Raw genomic sequence first — 26685 nt, forward strand, 5'->3', positions numbered from 1 at the left:
TTACCGCACAGTAAGATTATCCTCCAAGCAATAGGGGTGCTACTGGCTAACAGCTCAGCCCATTATGGTTCCTTGATGATGGTAGCAGCTGAAAATTATAGGAAATAAATATTACATACTATTCAGTTTCTTATGATTTTCTTATTTGTGTCTAGACACCTAAGAATATCATACAAATTAATTTTGAGTTAAAGCTGCCTGAGACTAACAGGAGAGGCCCTGTCATCTCCCTGAGAGGTGAGGACAGAGGCTGTCTGTGGAGGCAGACCACACTCACTGAGCGATCCTGCCTCTTCTCAGTGTCACCAGAAGCACATTATGCACATTGCTGCCTTTAATCCTCACCATCACTATCCCCATTTTACAGATAAAGAAGTAGAAGTTCGAAGAGGTGAAATAGACCCACCCAGATCACACAAGAGGACAGTGGCAAAGCCGAGTCCATTTTATTTGATCCTTCTAGAACACCACAGAGCCTCCAATGTCAGTGGGTGGTGCTGGGTGAGAGGCATCACGGACCAGGCATAGAAGAGTTTACAAACTCAAATGCCAAAAGCATCTGACACAGATGCTGAATGTCAGAAAAAGTGAAAGTGAGATGATAAATAGCAACTGACAGTCTTCTTGAGTGGCAAGAGGTGCATGCCCTCTATAAAGTGAAAAACTGACAGCTGCTATCAGATCTATTAATTTTTCCATAAAACCTAGCAATATACATTGTCATGTGAAATGGCATAATTTCAAAATGCTAGGAATGAATTCAGATTTTCTTAAAACACTGTGCAGGCCAAATAAGCCACATCTATCAAGTAAATCTGCCCCCTGGGCTGCCAATTTGAGACCCCAGGGATCATTACTGAGCTAGGGATTGGTCCATAGTCACGCTAAAAGAGAAGTTGTAGATGGGTTGGACTGGATTTAGATTGCGCTCCTTGAGTGAAGAGGTGCCCTAATCTAAGAGCAAGGGATGCTTATTCTAGGGCATTGAGGCACAACAGAGAAGGGAGTATGACTCAACTTTTCCACAGAATCTTCTTAAACAGAGCAATCTAACCAATAATTAAAGCAATTCTAAACATATTAACCCACATGTTATTTTTCCCTCTCCTCTTTGCTAATGTATAAGCACTCTTGGGCGAATCTTCATTGATAGATATGCTTATTTGCCATATTTCTACATGCGATAATTAGTAGCCAGATTATATGTTATTTTAATAGCATACAGCTTAATAACGTGAATCCAATTTTATATATGTGCGAAAAGTTGACATAATATAGTTATGCACCAAATAATGTTTCGGTCAGTGATGGACCACATGCACCATGGTGGTCCCATTAAGATAATAATGGAGCTGACATCCATAATTATCACCCAGTGACATTGTAGCCATTGTAACATTACTCATGTGTTTGTGGCAATACTGGTGTAAACAAACCTACTGCACTGTCAATCATATAAAAGTATAGCACATACAATTACAGTAGTGGGCAAAACCATCTAGGCTTGTGTGAGTGCACTGCATGATGTTCCCACAACAAAATCACCTAACACATTTCTCAGAACATATCCTTGTGTTAAGCGGCACGTGACTGTGTCTGTAGAGCAAGAAGAAATGGCATAAAACTTCAAATGTATTTATTCAAAATAGTGGAATATCAAAACAATAAAACTGGGGCCGGCCCGGTGGCTCAGGCAGCTGGAGCTCCATGCTCCTAACTCCGAAGGCTGCCGGTTCGATTCCTACAGGGGCAAGTGGGCTCTCAACACAAGGTTACTGGTTCAACTCCTTGAGTCCCACAAGGGATGGTGGGCTCTGCCCCCTGCAACTAAGATTGAACACGGCACCTTGAGCTGAGCTGCCGCTGAACTCCCGGACGGCTCAGTTGGTTGGAGCGCGTCCTCTCAACCACAGGTTGCTGGTTTGACTCCTGCAAAGGATGGTAGGCTGTGCCCCCTGCCACTAAACCTGGAGCTGAGCAACTGGTCCTGGAGCTGAGCTGCGCCCTCCACAACTAAGACTGAAAGGACAACAACTTGAAGCTGAATGACACCCTCCACAACTAAGATCGAAAGGACAACAACTTGACTTGGAAAAAAAGGCCTGGAAGTGCACACTGTTCCCCAATAAAGTCCTGCTCCCCTTCCCCAATAAAATCTTTAAAAAACCCCCAAAAAACAATAAAACTAATGCTAACACTTACTGATACACATTTGAAGTAGAAAGCTCTGATTCGAGAAACACAGTTGCAGGGAACACTGAGGAATGAGCTGATGTAGGAGATGGCAGTTTCCATGGTAGACATCGTCTTCAGCACTTGACTTTCCCCCAGCAGAGCTCTGCAGCCACGGAGGAGGCAGACAGCTGGATTGGACCTGGGTTGGGGAGGTTCAAGATAATGACAGTGGAGCAGAGGAAGAGCGCCCAAGAGAAGGTCATGCCACCTACACTTGCTAAGGAAAGGAGGCGGTCATAGGCAGAAGGGTGAGGCCGAGGGCTTGGGGTACTTGAACAGTTATAGAGTGAGTTATAGAGTGAAAAACTTACTACACACACTATTGATATTTTACATTTTAAAGTACACTGTAATTTTCAAAGCATTTAAAAAAGTAGACTTTGTTTTTTAGAGCAGGTTTAGGTTCACAGCAAAATTGAGTAAAAAGTACAGAGTTCCCATACACTTCTGTCCCCACACATGCACGACCTTCGCCACCACTGGCATCTCCCATCATAGTGGTATATTTGTTACAATCAACGGACCTACATTGACACATCATTAGCATCCAAAAACGGTTTACATTAGGGTTCACTCTTGGTGTTGTACATTCTGTGGGTTTGGACAAATGGGTAATGACATGTATCCACCATTGTAGCCTCATACAGAATAGTTTCACTGCCCTAAAAATCCTCTGTGCTCCATGAATCTCTGGGAAGTCATCCCTTCCTTCCCGCTGATTCCTGGCAGCCACTGATCTTTTTACTGTCTCCATAGTTTTGCCTTTTCCAGATTGTCACATAGTTGGAATCACACAGTATATAAGCTTTTCAAATTGACTTATTTTACCTGGTAATACACAGTTAAGCCCCTCCTCCCAACTTTTTGCGGCTTAATAGCTCGTTTCTTTTTAGCATGGAATAATCTTCCACCCCATGGATGTGCCACAGTTTATCCATTCACCTACTGAAGGAGGTCTTGGTTGCTTCCAAGTTTGGGCCATTTGAATAAAGCTGCTATAAACTCCATGTAGACAATCCATTTTTGTCTAGGTTTTTGTGTATACAATGCATTTTTACCTTCAGACGCTGAATATAGAGCAAATTTTCTAAATCAAATAATAGCAAGTGAAATATAGCACACCAAATCAAAGCATTTATCAATATGACTGTTAGTGTTTATTTTTCTACCACAAATAACACAATAAAAACTATAACATTACAATGGGAGGAATAAAACACTCTAAATGATGATTTCAACAGACGTTTTGAGGAATTAACTCTCTATTTTGTCATTTCTCCCTATCTTATTTCGGTCCCACCCCTCCTCAACCCTTGACACAGTTAACACGATACAGTGGATCACGGACGCTGTAGCTAGACTGTTTGTGTTTGTTTCTGGTTGAATACGGGGCTCTGACACTTACGAACTGCATGACTTGAAGCAAATTAATATCTTTGTGTCTCTTCTCCCTCGTCTGTAAAATAAGGATTTTTAATAGTGATTACCTAATGGATTAAGAGAGTTTATGTCCATAAACTCTTCCAGTAATACCGGCGCATAAGGGTTGGTCATATAAAATGAATAATGTTTACATGGATCTCTTGTGTGAATGCTGGTCTCACAGGCCTGGACACAATTCTGATCAGGTCTTCCTGTTGAGTCAGACTTTCAGGTCTATGATTTGATTTTTTTCCTACTTACTTATAAGTCAACAAATTAGCCTGTTACTGTTTCCTAGATGCTGAAAGAAAACACAAGATGTCTGAGTCAGAGAAAAAAGAACTTTTTTACTCACAGCACAACATAAAAAACATGAATATCAGAATATTTGCATCAACCCCTTTTGCCCTCAACTTCCCCAGGGGTGATGCTAATGGGCCCAGATAGATGCCGCACATGCAGTGGGGGAACAATGAGCTTGGGGAACCCAATGCTTTCCTAGCAGGCAGCAAGCTAAGCCTGCTCTTTGTCCTAGAGGGAGATCTCACTTTATCCCCCAAGACTGCTTGCTGCAAATACAACCATGGCAAATAGCTTGGGTAAAGAGTGGTATGGGAGAAAGTCTCTAAGATGGCCCATAATGCTTCTTGCCTCCTGGTATTCACTCCTTTGTGTAATCCCCTCCAGGTGACTGTGGCTGGACTTATTCATTTACTTCTTTTTTCCTTTTTCACCCCTTCTTCCACCCCGCCCCCCCCACTCCGGTTCAAGCCGTTGTTTCTCAGTCTAGTTGTGTAGGACACAGCTCCCTGGCCCAAGCTGGTATTCTGAGCCTTGCGCTCTCCCTGGCTGAGGCAGTCGGTCACCAGTTGTAAGTCGGCCACTCACACCAGCTCACAGCAGCTCTCGCTGGCCGCCGGCTGCTCATGATGGCTGCCAGTCACTCACACTAGCCACCAGCCACTCCATGGCAGCACATAGCAGCCCAGCTCTAGGGAGAGCCGTTGTTCACAACCTTAGCTGTAGAAGGTACAGCTCACTGGCCCACGTGGGAATTGAACCAGCGACCTCGGCATTAGGAGCACGGCACTCCAACCACCTGAGCCACCGGCCGGGCTGGCCCTCACTTACTTCTAAGTAACTGAATATAGCACAAGTGACGGGATATTGCCTCCAAGATGAGGTTATAAAAAAGACTGTGGCTTCCGTCTTGAGCCTCCTCTCACTCACTTTGAGGGAAGACAGCTGTCATATTATAAGCTGCCTTATAAAGAGACTTGCTTGGAAAGGAAAGGAAGTCTTTGGCCAACAGTCAGAAAAGATGTAAGGCCTCCAATGTTCACGCGTGTGAGCTAAAGAGCAGAGTTTCCCTCATTGGAGTCTGGAGATGACCTCAGCCCTGGCCAAAACCTTGACTGTAGCCTTGTCACAGACCCTAAGCCAGGGGCATCCAGCAAAGCTGCACCCAGATTACTAATCCACAGCCACTGTCAGAAAATAATTATTTGTTCTTTTAAGTCTCTGTTTTGGAGTAATCTGTTATGCAATAGATAATTAATACAAGCAGTCAGAGCCTGGCATTGTTGGCATACTAAGCAAGACATGCAGGGGCATAGATTAGTATCCTACAACAACAAGGGAAAACTACAACCACTGTAAAGGGATAGGCAGTGCCATCTTCCAAGAGCGCTGACGTACTTAGCGTCTAGCATCTAGGGAAGAGGCAGACACTAAAACTGGAAACTAGAATTGGGGAGGAAGCCCTTAGCTGGAACTAGCCTTGGGGCTAGTTATTGAAGAATTTTGCTTGCTTGAGGACATAATGCAGGATAGAAAAAAACTGGCTGGTGCTTTGCGCGTGCAGTGGGAAGCAAGGTAGGGAAAAACCCTTTCACAGTGTCAAATGCTGAAATGCCTACACTGCATTTAGTGAACCGAATTATGTAGTTGTGTATTACTCCCTGTACTCATTTGCCTTCTGTTCATCTGGAGCCTTTTGTAAACTTTTGTTTAAATATTTTCCCTGGTCTTATCTGTACTCAAGGGAATTATGGGTCAAATGCTTGAGCCACAATATTAAAAGGGAAACAGTGCCCCCTAGAGACCAGAGTGGCAATACCCAGAGATGCCTCCCACTCCCACCCCCACCAAGAGGTAGGAGAAGCTAGGATAGACAAGGGAGATGGCACGGTTCTTTATAAATGTTAAAAAAGAAAAGATAAAATCAAAAATATCTTAGCCTTTAAGAAATTGGTATGAAAATTCTGTAACTACGTGTGGTGATGGATTTTCACTAGACTTATTGTGATCGTTTTGCAATACATACAAATATCCAATTATGTTGTACACCTGAAATATAATGTCATAGGTTAATTGTATGTCAATTTTTTAAACAGCCAGTCATCCTAAATAAATGTAAAGGAAATAAATTTGTACGGAAGTATTTTTTTTCCTTAACACAATAGTTTTCTCATATTTTTTTTTTCCCCAGAGAGAATCAACTTTATACATGATGGAGGGCGAGGCAATACTGTTGTTCAGAACACGGGTTGTGGAATATGACAGGCTCTTCTTTTGTTAACTGTGTATCACTGGGCAAGTTGATAAATCTTAGTTTATTTCTTCATCTGTAAAACAAAGATAATATCTCATTGGATTGTAGTGAGGATTTAATGAGATTATGTATATAATGTCCTTAGCACTTGGTAAGCACTCAGTATTTGAAAGCTGTTATTAATATTAACTATTACTGCTACTATTACTACTATTACTACTACTACGTTAATGAGATAAATGTGTCCTATGTAACCACAACTATTTAATATACTATTCTACATACTGGTATCAGAATTTTCAGATGAGAAAAATTTACAGAAGACATAAATTAGGATAAATAGCGGAAAGGAAGACTCACTGGGCAAGAAAACCCAAGAATATTTATAAAGGTATGGGAAGAACATAATCTTTAAAAACTTTCTGTCTACTACATAGAGTTGTTACAAATATATAATTAACATCACTAGTCTATTGGATAAGTGAAAAAAGATGAAAAAGCAGATTAACAAGTATGTTATCAAACGGCCTACTTATTAGTTAATAAATGCAAGATAAAATCACTTTCTCATATGCCTTTCAAGGTTTCAAATGAAAAATGAGAAGAATGGGTACTGGAGATGACACAGGAAGAAAGTATTGACCATGGAACACAACACACCTGACTTTGCCTCTTACCAGCTGTGAGTGCAAATACGTGACCCTCTATCTCTGCGCCTCAGTTTCCTTATTTGTACATACAAGACAGCAACTGCATCTGATAGACTCATTGTGAGGATCAAACAAGAAAAGACATGTTCCCAGAGCACAACACCGGACTCAACAAAAGGTCTCATCATCCTCGTCATCATTATCTTCATCATTGTTATTTATGTGCTGATGTTATTACAAGCAGAATTAGAAAGGGGGCTAGGAGTTCAGGAGATTCCTCAGAGCAATATGTAATAAAAGTTATAAGGTTACATGTACCTTTTAATCTGTTTTTCCCATCTGTGGCAAGAAATTTAAAGGGAAAAATATTACCTGATGGATCAAATATATGGTGATGGAAGGAGAACTGACTCTGGGCGGTGAACACACAACGGGATTTATAGATGATGTAATACAGAACTGTACACCTGAAATCTATGTAATTTTACTAACAATTGTCACCCCAATAAATAAAAATAAAAAAAATATTACCTGATTAAGTATGTTTATAGCAATGCTAATTACGCACTTCAAATTTTGGGAACAACCTATTGCCCAGAAATGAGGGAGATGTTAAGTAAACAAAGTATAGTAATACAACATGTTAAATACAAAAGGAATATACAAAAGTCATAATTTTTCTATGAATGAGGAAGAACCAGTTCAAAAATATAATGGAACAATATCCCATTCATTATAACCACAACTATAAAATACCTAGAAACAAAATCAATAGAAATGTTCAAAACCCATTAAAACAAACTATAATATCTTATTGAAGGACATACAAAGATCTTTTTAAGTGGAGAGTTACACCAAGATAAGAAGCCTCAATATGTTTTAAAGTCGGTTCTCCCCCATATTGATCTGTAAATTAAACGCAATTTTTATAAAAATCCCAATGGAATTTTTTAAATTTAAAAGTTAATTCTCTAGCTTATCTGGAGGAGTAAAGGTTTGAAAATAGTCAAGAAAGTTTTATAAAACAATTGTAACACAATAAGACTTAGCCTGCAAGACAGTAAAAGGAACAATAAAGCTATATAGTAAATAGGGTAGTGTGGTAGTGAAGAGGAAAAGATAATTAGATCAATGGAGTGAAAGAGAGCCCAGAAAATAACCCACATTCATATTTATAGGCGTTCACACATGCTCAGTTAGCATCTCAAATAGGTGGGGGAAGACTAGATTATTCAATATAAACAATACAAGGCATAATTACTCATAAATTATGGGCGATTTGAAGATCTAAATGCACAAAACCAAAACAATAAAACTATTTGTAAAAAAAATATAGAAAAATATCTTTACAGACTTTGAGTAGGAAAGAACTTCCAGAGCCTGACACAAACCCTAGAAGCCATGATGAGTTGTTTAGATTATGTAAAGATTAAACACTTGTATAGAGCCCTGACTTTCCTTATGTTCTTCCTTCTCCACTAGGAATCCCAGGGGAGCAGTCGCATAGGGTGGGAGATAGGAGTTGGGAGGCCAGTAGAGGGAGTCAGGAAAGGGCACCCTGGAGTCTTTTGCTTTGCTTCGCTTTGGTCCTGGGCATTGCCCCTGCTCAAATAAGCACAGCGGATTTCCCACTTGGCATTTTGATAAGTTTTTGGAACGTATTCCTAGTTCCTAGTATTCCTAATTTTAAATGAATTTAGATGTCATAAAAACTCATTGGTACCCTCCCCCAAACACCAACATAACTTCTAAATAGCAAGAGACCATAATGTTAAAAGATGAGTGACAGAGAGAAAATATTTGCAACATGGGCAACAAAGGGTTATATTCGAATTATAAAGAGTTCTTTTAAAACAATAAGAAAAAGAAAATAGCCAAAAAAAACCCCACAAAACAGTCCAAAGATATGAATAGGCAATTCAGCGAGAAATAAATACAAATTTCCAATAAACAAGCATATGTTCAACCTCACAATAATCAGAGAAATGCAAATGAAAGCAAGATGGCTTTTTCACTTATCAGCAGTGGTACACCAAGACGGGATATCCCGCTCAATGTGAGCCGTCGGCAGGAAGGAGGGCAGGCACTAAAAGGGTGCATTGTCTGTAGAGAATTTTAAAAATAATAATAAAACATTTCATCATGCTCCAGTGATTCCAAAATATGTCACTGGTAAAATATTCTTCTCTACAGGGGCAGGCTGCTCCCACTGCCCCACCTCAGCAGGCCCCTGCCTATCAGAATAGAAAACTGTAAAAGATTAATAGCATCTTGTGTTAGTGTACGAATATGCCCGTACACTGTAGGTGGAAGTCTACAGCTTTTGGGGTGGCAAATTGGAAAGCCTTAATCAACATTTTAAATGTGTTTCTTTTGACCCAGTAATTCCACTTCTTGAAATCCAGAGACCTGAAATATTCCTAAATGTGCCCAAAGAGATACGTACCAAAAAAGTCACATAAACTTTGTGAAGGGGACAATATGGGCATACCTAACCCTGACGGTACAACCTAACCGTCAACCACTGGGAGAGTGGGTAAATTATGGGACATGGCAGAATTCCCTCGAATGGTTGGGAGATTGGATTCGGTGACTCATCAGAGCTCTTCCTACTCTTCCAATTTTAGGCCCAGTTCATTCCAAACATTACCTAAAGGCTCCAGTGTCTTTGGCTAGTGTCGGTCCGGCCTGGTCCTCTGCACGCTAACCTGTTACGAGGACCAAGAGAGGGCAGCTGAAGCCGCAGTAGGTAGCTGATCGAGAACTCAAGGATCCTGGCCCCCAATCCTGTGGTTTTCATCGCAAAGTAACTAATACTCACCAAGTATCTCTTTCAAACGCCTCCTACTTAAGGGCCTGATCCAACAGACACACCCAGATTTACTCAAGCTACACTTTAAAGTCAGTCTCATTTGTTATCCCTAAGTCCCTATAAATTAAGGAGGGTATGTCCATTTCCCGAGAGAAAACTATGGCTCAGAAAAGTTAAACGGTTTCTCTAGCTTGTAAGTGAGAGAGCCAGGATTAAGCCCAGAATGGGGGAGCACAGCTTCAAAGAAGATACTGCCGTTTGTTTTGTAGAAGTGAAATCACATTAAATGTCCAGTTTTCGGTAAATATGGTTTATGCTTGATTTGGAATTGTACCGTTGCTTTGCATCATCAAACTTATAAACAATTCAAAGTGATTAACATTAGATGAATATTTTAAAGTCCTTTTGCTATAAATTGGCAATAAAGCGTGCCCTACAAGCTGTTGAAACAACAAAGCCAAAAGAACTGGTGATCTAATTCTAGTTACCGCAGGTAATAAGACTCTCTTCTGCTCCACTAGTAACAGAAGCTAACGATAGCAAAGAAATCAAAGTCATTCCTTCTGGGAGACAGTCATCGAGGTGAGGAAAACACGGCTCCTGAGCATCCCTCAAGTGGAACCAAACTTGGCTTTTACTGAACTGACTACCTCCAGTTGAACTATTTTTAATTTTCTGATGTCTGAGGTGAAGAAGTCTGAGGTTAACAAACCGAAGCATTGTCTTGTTTTTAAAAACATTTCAGAAACTGCTGTTTTCAGATTCTGTTAATTTAATAACAGTAGAAAAAAATCACAGTGAGTAAGCATGTCAAGAACCTGAGAAGACTGAACGACAAAATTAAAACGTTAGGCACAAGGACTTTTATTTAACAGCTTGCATCTGCATGCCAAGTGTGGTGAATGTTTATGGGTCACTGGACTGTGCTTATGCCAGACACTTCAAAGAACATTCCAGAGAGACGGCCTGACTTACTGGAAGTTTAAAGACTCAAACCCCTTATTTTGTCCTCGTGTTTTTCTGTTTTGTTCTGTTTTGTTTTTTAAAAGACCTTTTATTATGAAATATTTAGACATTTTACAGGAAAATGAATCCAGTTTCTACAACTCAATGACATACATATTTTTTAATCAATAAAAAAAAAAGAAAGAAAACAGGAAAAAGAAAAAAGAGAAAAAAGCAGTGCCCTGGATTAAAAGACTTAAAGGATCTAACAACTAAAGGCATTTTGTGGATCTTATTTAGATGCTGATTTGAACAAACCAACTATTAAAAGACATTTTTGAGACGTCAAGGAAATTTGGCTATGGAATTGGTATTAGCTGCTGGCAATAAATATGGCTTTGTGATATGTAAGAAAATGTTCATATTTTAAAGATGGATCCTTACTATATGAAGGAACAAAACTGCATATTTGGGATTTGCTTTTAAACATTTCAGCAAAGGAAGAAAAAAAATGACACATGAAGTAAATGTCAGCAAACTTAACAATCACTGACTAATTGATTCCCAAGGTGATGGGAATTTAGTGTACTCTTCTCTTTTTATGGAACTTTAAATTTTTCAAAATAAAGTTTTTACAAAATTCCCACAAAATTTAAATTGGGGTGGGGTTATGGTTATAACTCCAGATCTTTCAGACCTGTGAAGAGTCTGTGATGGTCACCATGAACTATCTCAACAATTCTTTACAGATGAAGTTAGTTTAAGCCTGATTTATTTGCCACTGCGGTTTTAGTAAACTCGTTGAAAAGTGAGAAATACACTCTGAGGTCATCAAAAACCTTCATTTGCCAAAGTTGCTCTGAATGGTATCCCTGCTTTCATTCTTGATCTTCTCTAGTCATTCTCTACCTAGCTGGAGTTACATTTAAAACGATAGATTCTGGTCATCTCTGCTTAAAACCCTCAATAGATTCCAATTCCTAGACTAAAATCAAAAGCTCTAACGTGGCTCATACGTGAGCTAGCCCCTGGGTCTCCCGCCTCCTCTTGGTCACTCACTATACTCCCATCTCCGTGGCTTCTTTCAGCCCTTCAGGGGCCAAGGTCTGTCCTGGCCCATGACCTTCCCCGAGTTGGTCACTCCTCTTGGAACAGCCTCCCCAGCGCTTCTTCACAGAACACCCCCCCCATGCATTGTTTTCTCCCGTACAGAAGCAGTTCTTTTCTCCTTCAGCAATTTATTTGGGTTTGTTTGTTTCATGTCTATTTTTCCCCCGTTTCTCCATGCTTCTATCTACCATTGTACAGTCAACAATATCCAATTTTCATTGAATCAGTTAAACATTTTTTCCCAAACTTCCAGTCTCTTAAGAATCATATGAATATTGAACTCTCATTTTGAAATAATGGAAAGAAGGAAGTAGGTGAATATTATTTAAAAAGTTGGCTTATACGTCAGAGAATTAGGGTTGAGGGAGCAGAGGGCATTTGAGAGGAGAAATATCAGAGTGTAGCAAGTGCTGATTAGGTTGCAGAGCAAAACCTTACAAAAGGGAGCTGTCAACCCCCTGGGATTCTCAGTGTGTTTGAATTCATCAACTTCCATTTCTGTGATGCCTTTTCCGCTCCATCAGTGCCCTGATTTCCGTCCTAGTTTTCCGCTGTGCAGTGAAACACAGCGCTCACTAACAAGAAGCATCAGGGGATGAGATCCAGACAAACGACCAGGATTTCTCACTCGCATGCCAGGGAGTGAGCTGGCGGAATACATGCATATATGTACAGATCCACATAATCACAGGGAGCTTTTAACACACTTGTCTAAAAATTGAGAGCTCAAATATACAGAATTTGAACGAGAGTTAAATTTGAGCTAGTGGACTTATATATAACTGTACACCATGTGATTACTTTTAAAATTTAACACTATCTGGTGCTTATAGTGTTACTATTGTGAGTGCTTTACAGCTATTGGCTTATTTGAAGAATTAAAGAGCACACATTTTTTTTCTCAGGCTGTATGGAACATTTGTAAAAGTCACCATGTACTGAGTCGCGAAGCAAATCTCAACAAATAATGAAAATTCAATAACTATAGATCTAATCATATGTAGTAAAAGGACAAAAACATGTGAAACAGGGCCGGCCTGGTGGCTCAGGTGGTTGGAGCTCCATGCTCCTAACTCCGAAGGCTGCCGGTTCGATTCCCACATGGGCCAGTGGGCTCTCAACCACAAGGTTGCCGGTTCAATTCCTCGAGTCCCACAAGGGATGGTGGGCTCCTCCCCCTGCAACTAAGATTGAACACAGCACCTTGAGCTGAGCTGCCGCTGAGCTCCCAGATGGCTCAGTTGGTTGGAGTACAACCTTGTGGTCCTCTCAAACACAACCTTGGTCCTCTCAAACACAAGGTTGCCGGTTCGACTCCCGCAAGGGATGGTGGGCTGTGCCCCTGCAACTAACAACGGCAACTGGACCTGGAGCTGAGCTGCGCCCTCCACAACTAAGACTGAAAGGACAACAACTTGACTTGAAAAAAAAAAAAAAGAGAGAAAAAAATTAGCCATGGGGATGTGAAACACAGCCTAGGGAATATGGTCAATAATAGCTTAATAATTATCCATGGTGCCAGGTGGGTCCTACTAGATCTAGGGGGGGATCACTTCATTAGTTATATAAATGTCTAACCACTATGCTGTACACCTGAAACTAATATAATGAATGTCAACTGTAATTGAAATATGAAAAAAAAACTTAAACACATAAAATTGTTTACCCATTATTCAGTTTCTATGCAAGTATGCTAACATCATTCAGTTGGTATTTATAGGATGCACACTGTAAGCAAAGTACTGCAGCACTGGGTATAGTAGAAAAATATAACAATAAATATAAGGCATGGCCAAATGCTCACCCAAACTCACAATCTGACAGAGAAAGGAAAGGTACAATCGCCTGCCGGTAAGCGTACCAGAGGTTTTACCATCCACTTTCATTTTTGCTGCCTCATCTCATTTTCATACCAATTCTGTGAAATAGCATTCATTATTCCTATTTTATAGACGAAGGAGCCCAGAGAAGTTATTAACTAGCCCATAATGACACAACTACTCAGTGATAAAGCCAGTTTGTCTCAGGTTTGTCTGACTCCAAAGTCCATGCTCTTTCCACATCACCGTATTTGTAAAAGTCACAAAAACATAAATACCATAAAATTCCACTTACTCAACACTCTTGGGTATGACTCACGCTGGACAGATGAGTAAGTGAAAGGCTATCCTCTAGGAAGCATTGTTCAAAACCTTCCAGTTTAGAGAACACTCCAAAAGCCTCTGGAGAAGCAGCTTTTCCTCCCTGCATTTCTTTTCCCCCTTGGACCTCTGGCATTTGAAGCCCAGCATACCTGGTGTCTGACAGACACTCTCCCCCTAAAACGCCAGCAGAAGACAGCCAAAGATCCCTTTTCCCGTTTTGCTCCCTCAACACACAAATCAGATAGTCTGACAATTCAGAAATAATTTTAGTACATACTAAGGGAAAACAAAATAGGAAGTATTTACAGAAAATACAATTAGCATAAAAACAGCTGGGTTTCCAAAGCACTTTTCTGACACTGGCTTGGTCACCCACCCAATCCTGAATATTAAAACACTGTCCCTTGGTCCTAAAGGGTGGCGTGACTCTGCAGGCCTGTTTCTTATCTCATTCCTCAGCATTTTGCTATCTCATGGCCAGATGGCTTTCAATATTTATCTTGTCCTTAGTCCTAAAAACGGGTCTAATGATTCCTTCCTCTGCTTCCATATGTAACCTCCCCGAATTTTAGATTCCTCATCTGTACAAAAAGGGAATAAAAATATCTATCTAACTCACAGAGATCAAATGGGGAGATCATAGCACATAGTAAGCGCTCTTATTTTTCTTCTCTTTCCTCATCTCGGAATATGTGCATCGTCATCCTGACAATTAGAGCTAATGATTGAGCACTTACTATAGAATGTCCCAGCCACGGTTCTGTATGTACTAATTAAATCTGTATTAACTAATTTAATCATCACCACCACAATCTTACGAGGTAAGTACAATGAATTTCATTTTATGAAGACATTGAGGCACCAAGAGAACAAACAAGTCACCCAAGTTCAAAAGCTGGGACTCAATCTAGCCAGTGGGGCTCCAGAACCAGCGCTTCTGACCACCATGCCACACCACCTACAAAACGGACGCTTCTGTGTTGAAAGTCAGCCATCCAGACCTACATCCCTCCACTCAGGCTCTTTCTGGTCCGTCTCCAACTCCATCCAGGGCCTGTAAGTTGACATTAGAGCAACAGATAGAATTGAGGGAATAAGTATATCTAATCATACACAGAAATATAATTTAGAATTAAAGGTGCAGCTACTTTATAATCTTCAGTATTGTCTGAATTCTTAGAGCAAGCATTTAATACTTCCAAAATCAATTTAAGAATGTATAAAGGCAGATTCATTTGGGGGGAAAAATGACCAAGCATAAGCAACTTTGAAAAGGAAGAGATTGCCTATAGGAGGGAATTTTTTGTTTGTTGTCAGTTAAAGTGTTTAAAACAATAACTTATCAGTAAACAGTGAATATTTTCCCATATGATTAGGACAGTGATGAAGAACAAGGATTGAGAGCAAACGTGGGCTGAGTTCCAGCAACGCGGCGTTACTAGCTGTTTGAACTTTACTTCTGTTTTCTCATCTATAAATGGGAATAATGACACCTAGCATCTAGGAATATTGTTAGACTTAAAATAAGACAATATAATTAAGATGTGTGGCGTGGTATATTTCTTCTTTTCACAACATCACTGTAATAGCTGAAGAGTATCCTGTCTTATGGCTGTGCCAAGGATTCATTTCACTAGCCCCACATCGTTAAACATTTGGATCATTTTCAACATTATCAATATACATTTTTTCAGGCATTTCTTGTTATTTCTTTTGGGTTAAATCCTAAAAGTGTTTCAGGGGATCAAAGAACATCAACATTGTAAACTTGTGACACACATTAACAAATTATTGACCAATACTACGTAGTTTTACCAAGTTAATCTTCTCTACATTGAAGGTATTTAGTCAACTCTTGCCAATAATGGACATTATTCTAAAGAAATAAGCTAATTTTACAGGCCTCCAAACACCCCATGTTGTTATTTTACTTATGAGATGTTTCAATTTTTTTGTTATATTATAAAGCTGTTAGGCTCCATAAATTAAAATAGGAGATTGACAGAAAAATAGAAAAATAATTGGAACAGGTAAAAATTTTAATGTAGCATATTACAGATGTGGTATGTCAACTCATTTATGTGGGGATTAATTTTCTCAATGGTTTTCAAAGTACTCTCTGGAGCATCTCCTGTTGGGAGGGTGGGAATAGGGGCAAGGGATGCTGGCAGGTTGAAATAACTCTCATCTTGCCCCATTTCAACCACAATTATCTGTTTTACATATTGAACTTTTGGTAGGTTGATCCGAAGGGTTCTGGACCTGAAAACAAAACCAAAGCCACATTTGATGCAAGGCTTTGGGAAACTGGTATTTTGCAATACAAAATAAATAAGTTGAATCTCTCCCTCCCATCACATACAAAAATATATATCAGCTGGATTTAAACATTAAAAGGGAAAAAAAACTCCCTAAACTACTAGAAAATATGGGCATGCATTAATTCCCTTTCAAGCACACTGATAAAACTAGAGATCATAATGAGACACTATCTTTTTGAGTTGTTTTTTTCCTAAAATATGTGCCTCTGACACAGATTCAAAATGTTTTTGTGGCCAAAGAAGTGTGGAAATGCTACATATCAATAATAGTGCCAAGAGGTAGCTTTGGGCTCTACACATCTGCATTATGTCTATTAGCATCCCCTGATCACCCCAAAATATATACTCTAAATAAAACTGTACAAAAACAATTGTAACTGAGGGACATATCCTAGTATCTTATGCTGCAAGCAGATGTTTGAGACTAAGCCCTTGCTCTCCCTAGACATTCTGGAGTCGTCACTGCTGCTCTTTGGAAAGAGTCACAATGTCATCAGCATAGAAAGGCTCTGAGAAGTCCTGCTGTAGAAAAAGAAGAAAACTAACTTACTCATCATTTCCTAATTTGACTATTGAATCCTTCCCTCAATATGATACCTACTAATAGCTGTAGAATTCATGGAGCACAACTTAGCAAATACCAGGATATATGAAAATTAGTATTTGAATAGGAAAATGCTGGATGAGAGGTGTCCTGTCCATTTACCGCTATTTTGCCAATGCTCAACTTGAGGCACTCTCCGATGTGATCTGCTGACACCTAGTGCCAATGTGTTAATTTAGCACAAACACATAATTCCCTATAATATATTGCGGCCCACTTAAATAAAAACTCCTGCTTGCAGACTGCCTTGAATTTAAATTCCTGTACAAAGTGTGATTAAAAAAAATAGTGAATGTTTAAATTTTAAAAAATTATTACATTAAAAGACACATTGCCCTTAATCCCCCTCAAAATACTCCCCCTCACTTTGAACACACTTATCCCATTGTTCTTGCCACTTTCTGAAGCAGTTCTGGAAGTCCTCTTTCATTTAATTGTGCTGTTATGGCTGCTGTGATGTCCTGAATCGATTCAAAACTTCCCTTTCATGGTCATTTTTGACTTTGGGGAAGAGCCAGAAGTCGCACGGTGCCAGATCTGGTGAATAAGGACACACTGTAATGTTTTTATTTGACAGAAATTGCCATACCAGAAGCGATGTGTGACATGGAGCCTTTCCAGTGTGATCACAAAATGTGGTGATTGCTGCTGCCGAGTGCCATCCAATGGAAAGACAGGGATCTTCAATATGGGAAGAGGCGTGTTGAACTTGTGTGACAAATTTCAACTTGTTTGGTGCAACCAGTCAGGTGTGAGCTACGGTTCAGAGGTGTGGTTGAAAGTGTGCCATAAATCATCCTCCATCATGACAAGACTCCATATCACCCCTCGCTTCTGATATACGGCAATCTCTGTCAAATAAAAACATTACCTCTGTCAAATAAAAACATTACCGTGTGTCCTGATCCACCTTATTCACTGGATTTGGCACCATGTGACTTCTGGCTCTTCCCCAAAGTCAAAATGACCATGAAAGGAAAATGTTTTGAATTGATTCAGGACATCGAGGCAGCTACGACAGCGCAACTAAAGACTCACAAAAGAGGACTTCCAGAACTGCTTCAGAAAGTGGCAAGAACGACGGGATAAGTGTTTCAAAGTGAGGGGGAGTAATTTGAGGGGGATTAATGTGTCTTTTACTGTAACATATATTTTTTAACATTCACTGTATTGTTTGATCACACCTCGTACATCATCATGATGCATTTATATCTTGGAATACTATGAAACGTTTATGTAAACGATCCACAGGGTTAAAAACGTATGCTGCATTGTAATTTTTCTCTTCTCTCACCTGTTAAAATGTCTGATGAAACTACATGAGAAAAATGTGTCAAGTGTTAATTGTTCCGACTTTTTTATGTCACACACATGAAAGGAACTGAATTAGACTATATTTGGGATAGAGCTAGATGGTTCAGACAGAGGTCAGACTGTTGTACAGAAACTCAAGATTGTTACTGGAATAAAAATACAACAGTTGTTATTTTAAGCATTAACTAATTTCTTTTAATTAATTCTTGAACTTTCTTTTACCCCGAAAGTACCTCTTGGGCTCTAAATAATAGGAAAAAAGAAGGAAAAGACAAAGGTAATACAATTGCAGTAATAAGCATTCTCTTGCTCCAAGGACAGTGGCTATTCGGTTCAGCCATTTAAAATTAATGTTAATTTGAATTGTAAAATGTTAGGTTTATGAGCATTAAGATTCAACTTCTGATCTATGTTAAGTATGCCTCTATATGTTTAATAATGTCAATGGAAATGTTATCTGTTTGCACAAATACATTGTATTAATAACTTCCACGCTTTTTGCTGCTAGTTTGAAATAATCAGATCTTATATTTTAGTAAAAACTTCTGGTGCTACAAAATCCTGGAAAGTCAATTTTGAGTATCACTTGATAACTTTATTAAGCAGCCTTATTCACTATAAGACACGGTATTTTTGAGTATTTGAAATCTGAATTAAATAGTATCTAATCTGTTTCTGGGAACCAAAAAACAATTTCTCACTATGAATTTATTAGTTCACATACAACTATTAATTTGTTGTGAAATATATATAATGTCTTGTGCAATTTCCGTTTCTAACTGGAATGTGACACTCACAGCTAAAATGCTGGTACTTATGAGTTTGGCATGTCCAGGCTACTGTGTGACGTGATGACTCAACTCTCTATCAAAGTTACCGTGAAATCTTTATCCGTATGTTTTTGTTTGTGAATTTTCTATGAATATATGCTTGGATCTCAGGCTGAGAAACACTGCCATGGATGATAGCCATTCATTCATTCATTCATTCATTCATTCATTCAACAATGTTTATTGAGGCTACTGTGTGCCTGGCAGAAGGAATCCAACAATCAACAAACTGCCTGCCTTATGAATAGCCTTACAGTCTAATGGAGGAGGACAACAGACAAGTAATGATATAATTTCAGACAGGGATTAGTGCTGTAAAGAAAGTGAGCAGGATAAGGGAATGGAAGGTGAAAAGAACAAATGTACTGTTTAGAAAGGCTGGCAGCAATGGCATCATGTCTGACATGTGAGCAGACACCTAAATGAATATTATTTGTGGAAGAGTTTTCCAGGCAGAAAAGCAAGTGCAAAGGCCCTGAGACAAGAATGTACTTGGAACGTTTGAGGACCGTCCAGGTTACTGTGGCTGAAACATGAGCCAGGAAAATAATGTCAGAGAAGTAGCCAGGGCCCAGATCACACAGGGTCCTGTAATGCAGTCATGACTTTGGTGGTTCTTCGGAAAAAAAAATGGGATTGCAGAAGGCCTGCTTTAGATAGATGTGAGATGGAACTACTGTCTCTAAAACTCAACTCTTTTGTTTTCTTTTAAAATCAACTTTATTGAGGTATAATTAACATACAAGAAACATACCCATTTTAAAAGGACAGTCAGATGAGTTTTGGCAAATGTATATATCCATGTCACCATCATAATCAAGATAAAGAATATTTCCATCCTCTCCAAAAGTTCCATTGTTACCTTTTGCAGTCAGTGTCCATCCTCTGACCCACCACGAGTCAGGACTCACTGGAATTTGGGGACTTACTATTTTTAATGCGCACTTTGAGGACCTAGATCTGTGCTGCCCAGTATGGTAGCCACCAGCCATACGTAGCTACTAAAATTTAAATAAAATGAACAATTCAGTTTCTCAGTTGCACTACCCACATTTCAAGTGCCCAGTAGCAAGATGTGGCTCGCGGTTGTCGTATTCAACAGGACATGCATAGGGCTCTTCTATCACCACAGACAGTTCTATTGGGCAATGCTGAGATGTTACCTTAGTAGAATTTGACCTCCACCACACGGAGGTAGGCCACACAGCATGGAAACTGAGTAAGCCATACAAGTTTCATTACCTAGCTTTACATTACTATCTGTGTTTATTACCTTTACCACCAAATAATTAATAAAACCCATCGGGGTGGAAGGGGGAGAAGTGTTCACTGGGATACTATGATAATGGCAACAGTAACTATGGAGTTGTTCACTACATAGAAATCCTTCCTCCATTACTAACTTTAAAGGAGATCCTACTTTTATTTAGGGAAATGATAATTTCCCTTATAAATCATAAAGCACAATTTTAAGTAAAATATAAATCATAGTCTTACTAAATCTATGCTATGTTTTTTCCTTTTTGGAAGGGGGGATTCTAAAGCAAATATGCTAACATATTAATATCTGTTAAACCTAGTACTGGGTGCATGAATATTTTTTATATTATTTTTCTGTACACTTTTGAGCATTTGAAATATTTTACAGGCATTATCTCAGAGATATTGTAAGTTCCTTTCCAGACCATCACAATAAAGCAAGTATCGCAATGAAGCAAGTCACACAAAGTTTTTGGTTTTCCAGTGCATATAGAAGTTATGTTTATACTATACTGTTGTCTATTAAGTGTGCAATAGCATTATGTCTAAAAAATATACATACCTTAATTTAAAAATACTTTATTACTAAAAAATGCTAACCATCACCTGAGCCTCCGGTGAGCTGTAATCTTTTTGCTGGAAGGTCCTGCCTTGATGTTGATGGCTGCTGACTGATCAGGATTGTGACTGTGGAAGGTTGGGGTGGCTGTGGCAATTTCTTAAAATAAGACAACAATGAAATTTGTTGCATCAATTGATTCTTCCCCCCACAAGGGATTTCTCTGTAGCCCGCAATACTGTTTGACCACATTTTACCCACAGAACTTCTTTCAAAATTGGAGTCAATCCTTTTAAACAGTGCTGCTGCTTTATCAACAAAGTTTATGTAATATTCTAAATCTTTTGTTGTCATTTCAACAATCTTCACAGCATCTTCACTGGAAGTAAACACGGAGACACAAAGTGAGTCCATGCTGTTACAAAAACGGCATCAATAGAATTGCTCCACGCAGGGTTGCCACAAACCTTCAATTTGTAAAAAACTCAGTATCTGCGAAGCACAATAAAGTGAAAGGCAATAAAACAAGGTCTGATTGTAAAATAAAAAAATAGGCTTTCATTTTCAATGTTGGACAAAAATGTTTAATATTATCAAGACTGTTCTTGATGTGATTAAACAATACAGGTTAAAGACAGTGTGCAGTATAGTACAGCATAACAGTCAGGATGGGAAAAAAGTCAGTATAGCAAAATGGTTAAGTGTATAGGCTCCGGAGTCACGTTGCTTGGGTTTTTAATCCTAATTATGCCATTTACTAGCAATGAAACACTAAGCAACTTAAACCTCGCTGAACCTCAGTTTTCTCATCTGTAAAATAAGAATGATAATAATAGTACCTGGCTCATAAGGATATTATAAGGATTAAGGAAATACATGTAAAGACCCTGGTGCACAGATGCTTAATAAGTGTTAATAGTTATGATGATGATGATGATGATACAATTTTGGTTTTTTTAAAAACTATACTTTTTTTAGGAAAAAAATTCTAAGATCCATCAAAAATGTTAACTGTAACCTCTAACTGGTAACAGACTAATTTTAATTTTCTTTTCACTTATTTTCTAAACATTCTACGTTAAGCAATTCCTTTTGTACTTAAAACAAGAGAAACACAGAAACAAAATCTTGGCTTAAGCCCTTCCCCCAAGTGCCCTATAGCCTGGTAAGCAATGATTTTTCAAAGTGTGACCCTTGGACCAGCACCAGCAAGCAGTACCAGAGAACTTGCTAGAAATGCAAATTCTCAGGCTTCCCTCCAGATGCACTCATTCTGGGGTGGAGCGCAGAAATCTCTTTTAGCCTTACATTTGATTCTGAGGCTTACTGAAGGTGAAGAATTACTGTGCTAAGGCATAACTTCTAGCTCTTGTACTTGACCTTTCTCACCTTTATATAATGATAAATACTGCCAATCATTCTTCCTCAAATACTCTGCAATTTTTGTTCATGAAGTCCTCTTCCACCCTTCGTTATATCTTCTCCATGAGACTTTTGAGCATAGCTCCTCTCTGTCCCCAGTTACTGCCTGATATAGAAAACGCAAATGCTTTCTAGAGCCAGGCAGGTAATTTGTGTCAAAAGGGCCTGGTGTACAATCTTAAAGAGTGAAGTGCTGGCCACTGTCCAAAGATAGTCACATTAAAAAAACAGTTAAATTGCTGCTGGCCAAATAAAAATACATCTAAGCCAACTTTGGCCACTGGCCACCACTTTGCACTCACTTTTGGGCTAATTGTTTCTCAAATTACTAGCAGTTGTGAGGTAGAAAGAGTGAGGGCTGAACGTGGAAGAAAACCCTGCTTTGAAGCCCAGCTCTGCTACCTGCTAATCATGATAATGTTAACCTTTCAGAGTTACATCTTCTCATCTGTGTTAGGACAATACTACCTATCTCACAGCATTGTTTTAAAGATTAAGATAATACACCTAAAAGCACCTGCCCTATAATAAATCCCTCCATACATTTTTCATAGTATTTGATACTTATTTTCCTGCATTGTTTTGATGGACTATATGCTTTACTCGACTTGTATTTACAAACAATTTAGATTAGCCTATTTCTTCTATTAGACTCTGAGCTCCTCTGGGATAGGGATGGCCTTCTGCATCCCTTTAAATTCCTATATTTACTTTAGTAATTAAGTCCCTCCCACACCCATTCCCAAGCTTCAAAATAAGCTTGTGGCTCGACATCTCATCATCCAGGATAGATATCTGGAGTAACACAGTCAACTCTTTGTATGGATGTACACTTCATGGGAGAAAGTATGTGGCTTACTTAACACAATCCCCAAAGTTATGATTCCCTTCCTTCTCTAATATAAAAGAGAAAAAACAATGACGGTTGCTCTGTTGTGAAGTGGATGCCTTTCGCATTTACATTAAGTATATGCCTTTAGCTTTTGCATTTATCAGGTTTGTTAAAAGCAATACAGGAAGTTTAGAAGTGCCATACTAGAAATTATGAAAGAAAAGCAAAACAGGCTTCAGTTTTAATTGAATTTTGGCAATTCATATACAAGGATGATGGTGGTAGAAGAGTTATATATCGGAGCAGCTGACATAGTAGGTGCCCAGCTCATATTTCCCATCTGGAATACTGAGATAAGAACAAGAACTATTATGTATTCCACAAAGATCTTGTGAAAGTTATGAGGCAATTAAGATCATGGAATTTTGGGGGAAGAGGAAGGAAGCATGTGTATCTCTTACAAGTAGGTTAGAAGCTTTTAGCACTCCTATGTCCTATAAGAAACAGTATGCTCTATTTTGTCCTAACAAAATTTCGTTTTCTTACTTTATAGGTACGCATACCTTCTAAGTACCTGTAAAGAATTCATTCACATATTGAACTTGGCATTGTTAATATTATTGCCCTTTCCTTTATGTTAGCTTTCTTATTTTCTGAACTTTGACTGCACCTACAGATTCATTAAATTAGTGCCTTTCAGGTTAAATGATCTAATTTAACTCTAGAACTGCTTGAAAACTTACCTTTTCCTCCTGCCTCCTTTAACAATGCTTATACCAGGGTATTTCTAATTTTTCCCTCAAAAGTAGAATCCTTAAAATTAGGAGAACTATAGTAATAAACGGGTTTAAATATCAAATTTAGTTTGGGAAGAATGTTTCTAACTAATGTTCCATATGGGGAAATGAGCACTGGATCAGTCAAGTGGATTATACTTGACAAGCGAGAGAAACGCTGCCCACTTTTCCCAGCAGTGTGGGGAATGGTTATTTTGTCAAGGTATGATTCAGAATGACAGATTCCGGTGCAATTTAAAAAATCTATTTCACTGTTCATATGTATCACTACTAAGGAAAATTTGGCTTTGTGATGATAAGACATAAAGGTGCAGACAGTGTTAGAACTGCACACTGCTTGCTGTCAGCTTTCATAATTCAATTCTTTGGGTTCTGCATGAGAAAAATAAAATTTCACTGCAGATGCAACTTCTCAGTCACGGTAAAAAACAATTTCCACTTAAAGGGCATATGCAGTTTCTCAACATATAAACACTCAATTAAAAAAATCAGTTCCAAGACCACATATGCAGTTACCACCAGACTATTATCAAAACAGAAATAAACAACTTTTGCTGCATGAATTAATTCTTTAAGAAAAACTTTCTTAAAAATTAGCCCCTTCAAGATAAGTAACATTACCTATCTTGTTTGAAGGTAACGTTATTTTTACATGGGCCAAGTAGAATTGGGCGAGAAAATAATTAACATTTGAAGGATTTCCAAGCGTATTTCAAAACATCTCTTCCAAACAGCATTTATTTTGAAGAACATTATAGAAAATAATTAGGTGAAAGTCAGTACTAATACCCTTTAGGAGTGTCTATCTTACAGATGGTTCATTTCAAGCATCAAATTCTATTTACTCAAAAAATCTAACCAGGTAAACATTTCCCTTGGCAACTACAGAAGACATATGATCTCATGGACTGCACTGATGTATCTATCTTGTGCCAAATGTTTCAGAAATTTTGAGGAAGTTCACTTAGCTAAGATTTGAAAGCAAGAATTTCCAGAATAAGTGAAAGGGGTTGATTGTACAATAATAATTAAAATAATGAATGTGTTTTGCATGAAAAGGCAGTTTCCCAGCATATAAGTAATAAAATAAAGCTCTTTTAAGGGTATACATTCTTACAACCCGAGTCACTACGAGATCCAGAGGCATAACAAAAGGTCTGATCTTAATAGCTTTTTTTTTTTGTAGAGGAAATAGTGTAAAAAGCACTCACTGAGTCTGAGATACACCTGTGATTTGCCTTGAACAAGTCATTTAATTCCTTTTAGTCTGTTTCTACAACTGTAAATGGAGTTAACCATACCTGGTAAAGGTATCACAGGACTGGTGTGAGGATCAGATGATATATGGGAACATATAATGTACAACTATGGGGAGGAAAAAAGGGGCTACATACTAAACCTGACAAACCAGAGACCAAGGTAATCACACAGGGTGGTCTGAACGCAAAAATTCCTCACTAAAAGCGGGTCATGGTGGGTAGTCTCATCGTAGGCCTGTGGCTTCATTTGACAAAAGTCAATCCTTTCCTTTGAAATTGCTTATTATTTTTGTGCATCTAAGATAATATACCTTTGAAACGTCAGAGTAATTTTCTTTTCCAGACCCCTTGAAGGCACAACCACCAGCACCAGAACACAAAACCACATTGTTATTTTGTTGCCCACATACCATCTCTACGTGCTGTAAATAACTATACTGTACCCACCAATGTAAAAGAAGCATGTGTCTGTTTTACTTTTTATTCAATCTCAGAGATTTTCCCTCTTTGCTTTCTCCTGCCCCCTTAATCTACCACCAATGAATTTCATGTAACCCTCCTTACATCTCCTCTTTTGAGTCTAATGTATAAAATAATCTGCAACACTGCCATTTTCTGGAGCATTATCTCAATCCACTAAGATTTTGCTTCCTGGCAGTTATTATCAGTTTGGCTCAAATAAACTCTTATAAGGCATTTTCTTAGGCTGGACATTCTTTCATCAACTATAATAGTAACCAGAAGGTAGTTACTAATTTATTAATACCAGCCTAACCTTTCCTGCCTACGCCCCTAATCTGTAAAATGGGTATAGATCTAGGTCTGAATGCCTATCCAGTCACTTAATGACCGCCTGAACTTAAGCAAGTCATTTCCTTTCTGACAAGGTTATTACGAAGAACAAATGATACCCTGTATATAAACTCTGTGACAAACATAAATTAAGAACTTAATAAATGAATGACTGCTATTACTCTCTGAGGGGAGGAGGTAGTGTGTTGTGAACTGCAAAAAAAGTATAGGGGACAAGGAAATAAATGGCCCCTCAGCGACCCTCAGTAGAGAGGGAAATAAAGCAGAAAACGGGGCTCAGGCGCCTCAGTGACTTTAAAAAGCGGGAGGAATGAAAATAGAAAAGTGTGGCGGAAAAAAAAGACCTTAACAAATACTCTGATAATCAATTCACTATTTTCCCCCTTTTCTTACGACCACCAGCCTAAAGACCATTTCTCTCAACTTCCCAGCCCGCCATATCTCTGGACATTTATTTACTGTACCTTCTTCAGAGAGTCTTTCATTTCCCTCCCCTTCTAGAAGTCGTGAAGTTCGGACCTTCTGCTTCCGACACGCATCCCTTTAACTCTGCTCCTTACCAAGCTTCCCTGTATCCTTCCCTCAGCCTAAGGGGAAGTGAAGCTTGACGCACCGCAGTGCATCCTAGGAAAGATGGTCTCTCACGCTCTTTTGCTTGGGCCCCAGAGTGAGGATGACGGCAAAGCCGACACAGTTAAAACTACAACTCCCGGCTGGCAACTTGAGTGACTAGCTTCCTTTCTGCCCCTCCTTCCTACTGTCTTCCTCTTCCTCCCCTCCGCGGGCGCTGAACCACCTGGCC

General features: G+C 38.9%; 1 long non-coding RNA gene across 1 annotated transcript; it reads right to left on the minus strand.

Annotated features, from left to right (window-relative positions):
* Positions 1–26538, minus strand: LOC148757634 (uncharacterized). The gene is made up of 3 exons (XR_016021696.1): positions 26348–26538; positions 2203–2374; positions 1–88 (listed from the first exon to the last, which is right to left on the minus strand). It is a non-coding gene; the product is annotated as an uncharacterized LOC148757634 (long non-coding RNA).
* Positions 26539–26685: the final 147 nt, after the last annotated feature.

Source organism: Rhinolophus sinicus, chromosome 7 (assembly GCF_057876585.1).
Source record: "Rhinolophus sinicus isolate RSI-liver-muscle chromosome 7, RSI-T2T, whole genome shotgun sequence".
Lineage (NCBI taxonomy): Eukaryota > Metazoa > Chordata > Mammalia > Chiroptera > Rhinolophidae > Rhinolophus > Rhinolophus sinicus.